The sequence below is a fragment of the Piliocolobus tephrosceles genome, chromosome 5 (assembly GCF_002776525.5).
Source record: "Piliocolobus tephrosceles isolate RC106 chromosome 5, ASM277652v3, whole genome shotgun sequence".
NCBI lineage: Eukaryota > Metazoa > Chordata > Mammalia > Primates > Cercopithecidae > Piliocolobus > Piliocolobus tephrosceles.
Window position 1 is genome coordinate 131,324,859 of NC_045438.1, and position 12,024 is coordinate 131,336,882.

Below are 12,024 nucleotides of genomic sequence, written 5' to 3' on the forward strand. Positions count from 1 at the left end.
TATGTTCTTGAAGTTACGCTGGTGTAAATTCAAATTACAGTACTAACACAGGATTATCATATTAAATGTCATCTTAATGGTAACCATAAAGAAAACAGCTAGAGAATATACACAGAGGCCGGGCGCGGTGGCTCAAGCCTGTAATCCCAGCACTTTGGGAGGCTGAGATGGGCGGATCACGAGGTCAGGAGATCGAGACCATCCTGGCTAACACAGTGAAACCCCGTCTCTACTAAAAAATACAAAAAACTAGCCGGGCGAGGTGGCGGGCGCCTGTAGTCCCAGCTACTCCGGAGGCTGAGGCAGGAGAATAGCGTAAACCCGGGAGGCGGAGCTTGCAGTGAGCAGAGATCCAGCCACTGCACTCCAGCCTGGGCCACACAGCGAGACTCCGTCTCAAAAAAAAAAAAAAAAGGGACCATACACAGAAAGAAATGAGAAAGGAATTTAAACATTTTACTACCCCAGAATACATAAAGCGTAAAAAGGACAGTAATGCAAGAATGAGGGACAGAAAAGCTATAAGGCATATAAAAACATATAATGGGCTGGGCATGGTGGCTCATGCCTGTAATCCCGACATTTTGGGAGGCTGAAGTGAGTGGGTCACTTAAGATCAGGAGTTTGAGACCAGCTTGGCCAACATGGCGAAACTCTGTCTCTACTAAAAATACAAAAATTAGCCAGGCATGGTGGCACGTGCCTGTGGTCCCAGCTACTCAGGAGGCTGAGGTGGGAGGATTGCTTGAACCCAGGAGGTGGAAGTTGCAGTGAGCCCAGAGCATGCCATTGCATTCCAGCCTGCGTGACACAGCAAGACTCTGTCTCAAAAAAAAAATTAATTAATTGAATTGAATTGAATAAAAATGAAAACATATAACATAATGACAGAAGTCCCTCCTTATCAATAATTACTTTAAGTATAAAGAAATTACATTTCCCAATAAAAAGACGAAGATTGGCAGAATGAAAAAAAAAAAAAAACACATGATCCTTTATATGCTGTCTACAAGCCACCCATTTTAGATCCAAAAACACAAATAGATTGAAAGTGAAAAGATGGAAAAAGATATTCCATGGAAATAGTAACCAAAAAAGAGTAGAGTGGCTAGACTAATATCAGACAAAATAGATTTCAAATCAAAAAGGGTTGTAAGAGACAGAGAATGATATTACATATTGAAGGTTCAATATAGCAAAAAGATAAAAGAATAGTAAACATTTACATACCTAATGACAGGTCATCAAAATACATGATGCAGGCCAGGCACAGTGGCTCACGCCTATAATCCCAGCACTTTGGGAGGCCGAGGTGGGCAGATCACCTGAGGTCAGGAGTTCAAGACCAGACTGGCCAACATGGCAAAACTCCATCTCCACTAAAATTACAATAGCTGGGTGTGGTGGTATGCGCCTGTAGTCCCAGCTACTCAGGAGGCTGAGGCAGGAGAATCACTTGAACCCATTGAACCCAGAAGGCAGAGGTTGCAAATGAACCAAGATTGCACCACTGCACTCCAGCCTGGGTGACAGAGCAAAACTCCATCTCCAAAAAAAATATATATATATATATATAATATATATGTGTATATATATTAATATATATGTATATACACATATATGATGCAAAAACGGACAGAATTGAAGGGAGAAATAGGCAGTTCTACAACTATAGTTGGAGGTCTCAATACCCCCACTTGCAATGATGGATATAACAACCAGATGAAAGATAGGTAAGAAAATGCAGGAATTAAACAGTATAATAAACCAATCAGGTCAAACCGACATGTTCAGAACACTGTACTCAACAACGACATAATGCACATTCTTCTCAAATGCACATGAAACATTCTCCAGGATAGACCATATGTTAGGCCACAAATTAAGTACCAATAGATTTTAAAGATAGGGATCACACAAAATATCTTCTCCAGTCACAGTGGGATGGAGTCAGAAATCAATAACAGAAGTAAAACTGGAAATTTCACAAATTTGTGGATATTAAACAACAGACTCTTAAACAACTAATGGACGAAGAAAAAAACATAAATGAAATTAGAAAATACTTAGAAGTAAATGAAAATAAAAAACACAATACACCAAAACTTATGAGATGCAGCAAAAGCAGCGCTAAGGGAGAAATTTATAGCTATAAAGGCTTATATTAAAACAATAAAAAAGATCTAAAACCAGCAACCTAACTTTACAGCTCAAGAAACTACAGGCCAAGCACGGTGGCTCACACCTGTACTCCTAGAACTTTGGGAAGCCAAGGCGGGCGGATCACTTGAAGTCAGGAGTTTGAGACCAGCCTGGCCAACATGGTGAAACCCCATCTTTACTAAAATACAAAGATCAGCTGGGTGTGGTGGCGTGTGCCTATAATTCCAGCTACTCAGGAGGCTGAGGCAGGAGAATTGCTTGAAACTGGGAGGCGGAGGTTGCAGTGAGCCGAGGTCCTGCCATTGCACTCCAGCCTGGGGGACGAGTGAAATTCGGTCTCTTAAAAAAAAAAAAAAAAGAAAGAAAAGAAAAAGAAAAATAAAAGAGAGAGAGAGAGAAAGAAGCTAAGGGGAAAAGAACAAACTAAACCCAAAGCTGGCCTAAGGGAGGAAATGATGAGATTAGAGCAGAGATAAGGGAGATAAGGAAAATAGAGACCAGAAAAACAATAGAGAAAATTTGCCGAGCCAGTTGGTGCGTGCCTGTAATCCCAGCTACTTGGGAGGTTGAAGCAGGAGAATCACTCGAACCCAGGGGACAGAGGTTGCAGTGAGCCAGAATCGCGCCACTGCACTCTCACCTGGGCAACAGAGCAAAACTGTCTCAAAAGAAAAAAAAAAAAAAAAAGAAAGAAAGAAAGAGAAAAGAAAAAGAAAAACTATAGAGAAAATCAATGAAGTCAAAAGTTAGTTCTTCTAAAAGATTGACAAATCGCAGTACTTTGGGAGGCTGAGGTGGGTGGATTGCCTGAGCTCAGGAGTTTGAGACCAGCCTGGGCAACACAGTGAAACCCCGTCTCCACTAAAATACAAAAAATTAGCCAGGCGTGGTGGCGTGTGCCTGTAGTTCCAGCTCTCTGGGAGGCTGAGGCAGAAGAATCACTTGAACCTGGGAGGCGAAGGTTGCAATGAGCCGACATCGCACCACTGCACTCTAGCCTGGGCGACAGAGCAAGAATCCGTCTCCAAAAAAAAAAAAAATTGACAAAATTTATAAACCTTAAGCTAGATGAATGAAGAAAGAAACTAAAATTATTAAAATCAGAAATGAAAATGCAGACATTACTACCAATTCTAGAAAAATAAGGATTATAGGAGAATATTATGAACAATTGTATGCCAACGAACTGGATAACCCAGACGAAATGAACAAATTTACGCCAAGCACGATGGCTCACGCCTATAATCCCAGCACTTTGGGAGGCCGAGGCGGGCGAATCACGAGGTCAGGAGATCGAGACCATCCTGGCTAACACGGTGAAACCCCGTCTCTACTAAAAATACAAAAATTAGCCGAGCTTGGTGGCGGGCGATTGTAGTCCCAGCTACTTGGGAGGCTGAGGCAGGAGAATGGCGTGAACCCAGGAGGCGGAGGTTGCAGTGAGCTGAGATCCTGCCACGCCACTGCACTCCAGCCTGGGAGACGGAGAAAGACTCAGTCTCAAAAAGAAAAGAAAAGAAAAGAAAAGAAAAGAAAAGAAAAGAAAAGAAAAGAAAACCCATAGAATAGGAAAAAATTTCAAATTATAAATCTGACATGAGTTTAATAGCCAGAACATATAGATACTCTTAAAACTCAACAACAGAAAGACAAAAGACCTGATTAACAAATGGGCAAAAGACCTGAATAGACATTTCTCCAAAGTGGATATACAGATAGCCAATAAACACATGAAAAGATGTTCAGCATCATTAAAGAAATTCAAATCAAAACTACAATGAGATACCACCTCACACCCAAAAGGATGACTACTATTAGAAAAAAAGAAAAAGTGTTAGCAAAGATGTGGAGAAATTGGAACCCTCATTTATGGTACAGCTGCTGTGGAAAACAGTATGGCAATTTCTCAAATACTTAAACATAGAATTGCCATATGATCCAGCAATTTCACTTCAGGGTATATACTCAAAAGAATTGAAAGTAGAGTCTTGAAGAGATATTTGTACATCCATGTTCAAAGCAGCATTATTCACAATAGCTAAAATGTGGAAGCAACTAAATTGTATATTGGCAGATAAATGGATAAGCAAAATGTGATATAAAAATACATACAATAGAATTCATTCAGCCATAAAAAGGAAGGAAATTCTGCAATATGCTATAACATGGAGGAACCTTGAGGACATTATGCCAAGTGAAATAGACCAATCACAAAAAGATAAGTACTATACGATTCCACTTACTTAAGATACTTGGAATAGTCAAAATCATAGAGACAGAAAGCAATAATGGTGATTGCCAGAGGCTGCAGGGAGGAGAAATGGGGAGTTAGTGTTCAATGGGTGTAGAGTTTCAGTTTTACAAGATGAAAAGAGTTGTGAATGGCTGGGCGTGATGGCTCACACCTGTAATCCCAGCACTTTGGAAGGTCAAGGTGGGAGGGTTGCTTGAGGCCAGGAGTTAAACAGCGTAGGAGACATAACGTGACCTCATCTCTACAAAAAATAAAAAATCAGCAATTTGGTAATGCACACCTGTAGTCCTAGTCACGCAGGAGGCTGAAGCGGGAGAATCACTTGAACCTAGGAGGCCAAGACTGCAGTGAGCTATGATCACACCACTACCCTCCAGCTTGGGCAACAGAGGGAGAACCTGTCTCAAAAAAAAAAAAAAAAAAAAGGCCGGGCACAGTGGCTCATGCCTGTAATCCCAACACGTTGGGAGGCCGAGGCGGCGGGCAGATTGCCTGAGGTCAGGAGTTCCAGACCAGCCTGGCCAACATGGTGAAATCTCATCTCTACTGAAAATACAAAAATTAGCTGGGCATGGTGGTGTGTGCCTGTAGTCCCAGCTACTTGGGAGGCTGAGGGAGGAGAATCGCTTGAACTCGAGAGGTCAAGGTTGCAGTGAGCCGAGATCCCACCACTGCACTCCAGGCTGGGCGACTCTGTCTCAAAAAAATAATAATAATAAAATAAAATAAAGAAAGAGAAAAGAGTTGCAGAGATGGATGGTGGTGATGTCCACCCAACATTATGAATGTATTTCATAACGTTGAACTGTACACTTAAAAATGGTTAAGAGGACAGTTTCATGTTATGTGATTCTTGTTTTGCTTTGTTTTATTTTGTTTTTTTAAGAGACAGGATCTCACTCTGTTGCCCAGGCTGGAGTGCAGTGACACAATCATGGCTCACTGTAGCCTTAACTTAATAGGCTCAAGAAATATTCCTGCCTTGGCCTCTCAAAGTGCTGGGATCACAGGCATGAGCCACCATATCTGGCCATGTTATGTGTACTCTACAGCAATAAAAAAAAAAAAAAAAAAAAATGGAAAAAAAATCTAACCTCAAGCAATAGTATCTGTGGAGAAAAAAAAACCTGTCAAAATCAACATTTGTTTGTTTGTTTTTTTTTTTTTTTGAGATGGAGTTTTGCTCTTGTTGCCCAGGCTAGAGTGCAATGGCACAATCTCGGCTCACCGCAACCTCCGCCTCCTGGGTTCAAGCGATTCTCCTGCCTCAGCCTTCTGAGTAGCCAGGATTACAAGCATGCACCACTACACCCAGTTAATTTTGTATTTTTAGTAGAGACGGGGTTTCTCCATGTTGATCAGGCTGGTCTCGAACTCCCGACCTCAGGTGATCCGCCCACCTCGGCCTCCCATAGTGCGGGGATTACAGGCACGAGCCACTGCACCCGGACCAAAATCAACTTTTTCAGAACTCTGGAAAATATCAAAGGCTTGCAAAATTCGAAGAGTGTTTATTCAACAATAATGGCTTAATCTCAGTAATACAGAGCTTTGTGGTATTTCAACTTGTTAGAGTTCCAACCCTTTTTGGCAGCTCCATGCTCACCTTCAAAAACAACAGCCTTGCAACTGTGATAACTGTGAAAACCAGCAATGAAGCCACCACTAGAGAGGACAAAAATGGGTTTTAACTTCCCAAAAGCCCCACTCCCGGAGAAATTGTCAGTATTGCACCTGTCTGGAAACTCTCTGAGAAGCTCTATTCTTAGAGCTTGTCTTATTTTACCTAACTCAGGGCTCACTCTGTGCAAACAGTCCTGTCTGCAGAGCATTGTCAAAAATAATCAGCAGCAATTGTTTAACAGTGCAGCTGCCTGAGGCAGCATTACCAATTGGTGCTAACAAAAATATTCAAAAGAAAAACCTGGGGAATGAGATGCCCATAGAAGGCTCAGAAAAGCCCTAAATATTCCAAGAGAGCTGGAAGGCTGCATGCATGTGCAGGGCTACACAAATGCCCAGGAGAGATCTGAGAAGGCCCTAATCTCTCACCTTTGACTTTGAGGCTCTATACAATAAAAGCATAAAGTGAAGGTTAAGACACAGTTGTATACTGCCTGCCAGAGCATTGAAGCCATATACCAACACACACAGAGAGACCTTCAAAAAGGCTGGGAGATTTATTGGTTCATGGAATTTACGGAAATCTGTCCAGTCGTTAGGCAACCACTAAGCTTACCAAGTAGAGATTCAGTAGACAAGCATGAAAAAGTACATAGACCACAGAATCAGTCCAGGAAAGTGATGTAAAAAAAAAAAAAAAAAAAAAAAAACAGCAACAAAACAAACCTGGGTGATCTGATTTCCACAGGTGCCATGTTATTTTAAATGTTGGGCTTTCAACAAAAACTTAAGAGACACACAAAGAAATGGTAAAGTATGACCCATAGATGGGGGGAAAAGCAGTTAATAGAAAGTGTACCTGAAGAAGCACAGACATTGAACACATTAGACAAAGACTTTAAGTCAGCTATTATAATATGTTAAAAGAATTAAAGGAAACTATGTCTAAAGAATTAAAAGAAAGAATGAGGACAATGTCCCACTAAATAGAGAAAATAAAGAGATAAAAATTACTTCTTTTTTTTTTTGAGATGGAGTGTCACTCTGTTGCCCAGGCTAGAGTGCAGTGGCACAATCTTGGCTCACTGCAAGCTCTGCCTCCTGGGTTCATGCCATTCTCCTGCCTCAGCCTCCCAAGTAGCTAGGACTACAGGCGCCCACCACCACGCCTGGCTAATTTTTTGTATTTTTTAGTAGAGACGGGGTTTCACCGTGTTAGCCAGGATGGTCTCGATCTCCTGACCTTGTGATCCACCCTCCTCGGCCTCCCAAAGTGCTGGGATTATAGGTATGAGCCACCATGCCCGGCCAAAAATTACTTTAAAAAGAACCAAATAAGACTAAATTGTCTTCTCCAAACATTTTAATGTTGAAGCCCTAACCTATATCATGACCATATTTGGAGATGGGGTTTTAGGAAGTATTTAAAGTTAAATGAGGTCCTAAGGATGGGCTCCTAATTTGATAGAATTGATCTACTTATGAGAAGAGGAAGATCACTCACTATCTCCTTCTCCCCTTCCCATTCCTCCATCCCCCTCTTCCTCCATGTGTATACAATGAAGAAAGACCATAGCACACAGAGAGAAGGTAACCATCTGTAAGCCAGGAAGAAAACTCCCACCAGAACCTGATCATGCTGGCTGCAGAACTGTGAGAAAATACATTTATTTTGTTTAAGCCACCCTGTCTATGGTATTTTATTAGGACAGCCCTGACTGACTAAGACAGCACTCAACAGCAGAGTTGAATTGTCAAAAGAAAGGATCATAACACTTGAAGTCAAATGAGATTATCCAGGCTAAGGCACAGAAAAAAACAATAGTAATGAAGAAAAATGAACAAAGCCTCAGACACCTATGGTACACCAGCAAGCGTACCAACAAACACATAACGGGAGCCTCAGACATAGAGGATAGAGGAGCAGAAATAATATTTGAAGAAATAATGGCCAAAAACTTCCCAAATTTACTGAGAAGCATTAATCTGCACAACCAAGAAGCTCAATGACCTCCAAGTAGGATAAACTCAGAGATGCACACTACATTGTCAAAGTGTCAAAAAACAATAAGAGAATCTTGAAAGCAGCAAAAGAAGCAACTCATTACATATAAGGGATCCTCAATAAGATTAACAGCTGATTTCTCATTAGAAACCGTGGATGCCAGAAGGCATATTCAAAATGTTGAAAGAAAAAGACTCTCAACCAAGAATTTTTTAAATCACTCCCACTAAATTTGTCTAGCTTATTAATATCTTCAAAGAATTACTTTTTTTTTTTTGAGATGAAGTCTCACTGTTGTCAGGCTGAAGTGCAGTAGTGTGATCTCGGCTCACTGCAACCTCCACCTCTTGGGTTCAAGTGATTCTCCTTCTGCAGCCTCCCAAGTAGCTGGGACTATAGGCGCCTGCCACCACGCCCAGCTAATTTTTGTATTTTTAGTAGAGACATGGTTTCACCATGTTGGCAAGGATGGTCTTGACCTCTTAACCTCATGATCCTCCTGCCTCAGCATCCCAAAGTGCTGGGAAAACAGGTGTGAGCCACTGCGCCCAGCCACATCTACCTATTTTTAAAGAGATGGTGTCTCACTGTGTCACTCAGGCTGGCCTTCATCTCGGTTCAAGTGATCCTCCCACCTGAACCTCCCAAGTAGCTGGGATTACAGGCATATGCCACCATGCCCAGGTTCAGCCAAGAATTCCATACCCAGCAAAACTATCTTGCAAATGTGACACAGAGGCCATGCCTGTAATCCCAGCATTTTGGGAGGCCAAGGTGGGCGGATCATGAGATCAGGAGTTCAAGACCAGCCTGGACAACATGGTGAAACTCCATCTCTACTAAAAATACAAAAATTAGCCAGATGTGGTGGCTCATGCCTATAGTCCCAGCTACTTAGGAGGCTAAGGCAGGAGAATCGCTTGAACCTGGAAGGCAGAGGTTGCAGTGAGCCGAGATCATGCCATTGCACTCCAGTCTGGGCAACAAGAGTGAAACTCCATCTCAAAAACAAAAATCAGAAAAAAGTGACAGATAAATGAAGACATTTCCAGATAAACAAAAACAAAAAAGAGAATTTGCTGTTAGCAGACCTGCCTTACAAAAAATGTGGAAAAGAGTCCTTCATGCTAAAATGAAAGAATACCAGACAGTATACTGAATACATACACACACACACAAACAAACAAACAGATGTTCCTCAACTCAATATAGGGTTAGACCCCAATAAACCCATCATAAGTTTAATTATCATAAGTCAAAAATGCATTTAATATCCCAATAAACCCATTGCAAAGTCAAAAAAGTGTCCATCAAACCATTGTATGTTGTCAACTGGCTGCCCCAAATCTATTTTGGGAATAGGAACTGGAAAGAAATTATACTCAAAGTTCTCTGTTTCATATTCTCTTCCATTTTCACCCTTTCCTCCTAAGCGGAAAATCAAGTGAGAAGCAACTTGAGAAGATGGATTTTTTTCTTCTTTTAAAAATAAATAAAATGAATATCAAAAATAGTCAAAATTCACTACAGCAATTAAAATTGAGTATTTAAAATTTTCAAATAATCCAAAAGAAGGCAAGAAAGGGAAAACAGAAGTACAAAGAAACAGAAAACAAATAGTAAAATGGTAGACCTAAGCCCAAACATATCAATAGCTGCATTACACGTCAATAATCTTTAAAAAAATAATTAAAAGATATATTATAGAAGGACTTTTTAAAAATCAAGCACCGATTTCATGCTGTGTACAAGAAACTCACTTTAAATATAAGGGTATAAGCTGGGTCTGGTGGCTCACCCCTGTAATCCTACCACTTTGGGAGGCCAAGGCAGGCAGATTGAGCTAAGGAGTTTGAGACCAGCCTGGGCAAAATGGCGAAAACCCATCTCTACTAAAAATACAAAAAATTAGCCAAGCATGGTGATATGTGCCTGTAGTCCCAGCTATCTGGGAGGCTGAGGCAGGAGAATCACTTGAACCTGGGAGGCAGAGGTTGCAGTGAGCCAAGATCGTGCCACTGCACCCGAGTCTGGGTGACAGAGCAAGACTCAGACTCAAAAAAAAAAAAAAAAAAAGAAAGCCGACGTGGTTATAATAATATTAATCAAAGTAGACTTCAGAGTGAGAAAAATTACCAGACATTAAAGAGAGGCATTGTATAATGATAAAAGTAAAACCATCAAGAAGGCATAACAATCCTAAATATGTATGCACATAACAATAGAGCTTCAAAATAAATGAAGCAGTCTGGGTGTGGTGGTTCACACCTATAATCCCAGAACTTTGGGAGGCCGAGGCAGGCGGATCGCTCGAGCTCAGGAGTTCAAGACCAGCCTGAGCAGGATGGTGAAACTCTGTCTGAAGGGGTGGCCTGCCCCTCCACACCTGTGGGCGTTTCTCGTTAGGTGGAACAAGAGACTTGAGAAAAGAAATGAGACACGGATACAAAGTATAGAGAAAGAAAAAGTGGGCCCAGGGGACTGGCGCTCAGCATACCTAGGACCCACGCCGGCACCGGTCTCTGAGTTCCCTTAGTATTTATTGATAATTATCTTCGCCATCTTAGTGGCAGGATAATAGGATCATTGTAGGGAGAAAGTTAGCAGTAAGACAGATGCTCTGTGACATGAATAAGTGTAAGGAAAAGTGCTATGCCTTGATATGCATATGTAAACATCTCCATAAACCTTTTCAGTGCATAAAGAGCAACCCAAAGTCAGAGGACCAAGTTAAAGTGAAGCCAGTAAAGAACCCACCTGCGGAAAGGACATGGCGGGGCGAGGCACAGCCAGTGCGTTTCTGCCTGCAAACAGTGCCTCTCCATTGTCTTGGACCCTTGCTCAAATAGCTGTGGGACTGAATTTCACGGAAAAGAATATAATTTCCATAGTGCTCTTGCTTGCCTCTTCTTGAGTTCTTTGCTCTTCTGAGTTCTTGGTGGCTAATAACAGTCAGATTAGGGTGTCAGCCATTCAGAGTTGATACTTGAAAGCTTTAGTTTTCCTTATTAATGAATATCACTATCAGATTTGACTAATGAAGAGGAAGTCTATCGTTTGGGGAAAAAAAACACATCAGTTTGATTCCTCTACGGGGTATGTTATGTGATTTTTAGCGAAGTGGTGTGCCGGGTTTTCAGTGACACACCAAATGGAAATAAAGAGGATATTGATCACGGGTGTGATGCTGAGTACCTCTCTGCATATACTGAATTGTACTCTGTGTAAAATAAACATACTCAATTTTGCTGTTAAAAAAAAAAAAAAAAAAAAGAGCAGCATTGCGCTAGCAAGTCCTGCATTTCGCCCTAAGGCGGTTTTCTCCTTTCTCAGTAAACAGAACATACAATCGGGTTTTATACCGAGATGTTCCACTGCTCAGGGATGGGCAGGAGACAGATGCTTTTCTCTATCTCAACTGCCAACAACCGCCAAGAGGCCTTCTTTCCTCTTGTACTAGTCCTCCTCAGCACGGACCCTTCACGGGTGTCAGGCTGGGGGACGATCAGGTCTTTCCCTTCCCACGAGGCCATATTTCAGACCATCACATGGGGGAGAAACCTTGGACAATACCTAGCTTTCCTAGGCAGAGGTCCCTGCGACCTTTGGCAGTGTGCGTATCCCTGGGTACTTGAGATTAAGAGAATGGTGATGACTTTTAACCAGCAAGCTGCCTTCAGGCACTTGTTTAAAAAGCACACCCTGCACAGCCCAAACTCCTTTAAACCTTAAGTCATCATAGCACATGTCTCTTGCAAGGACAAGGTTGGGGGTAGGGTCACATATTAACAGCATCTCAAATACAGAACAAAGTGGAGTCTCTTATGTCTACTTCTTTCTATGCAGACACAGTAACAGGCTGATCTTTCTTTCTTTTCCCCACATCTGTCTCTACAAAAGCTGGATATGGTGGCATGTGTCTCTGTTCCCAGCTACTTGGGAGGCTGAGATGGGAAGATCACTTGAGCCTGGGAAGTCA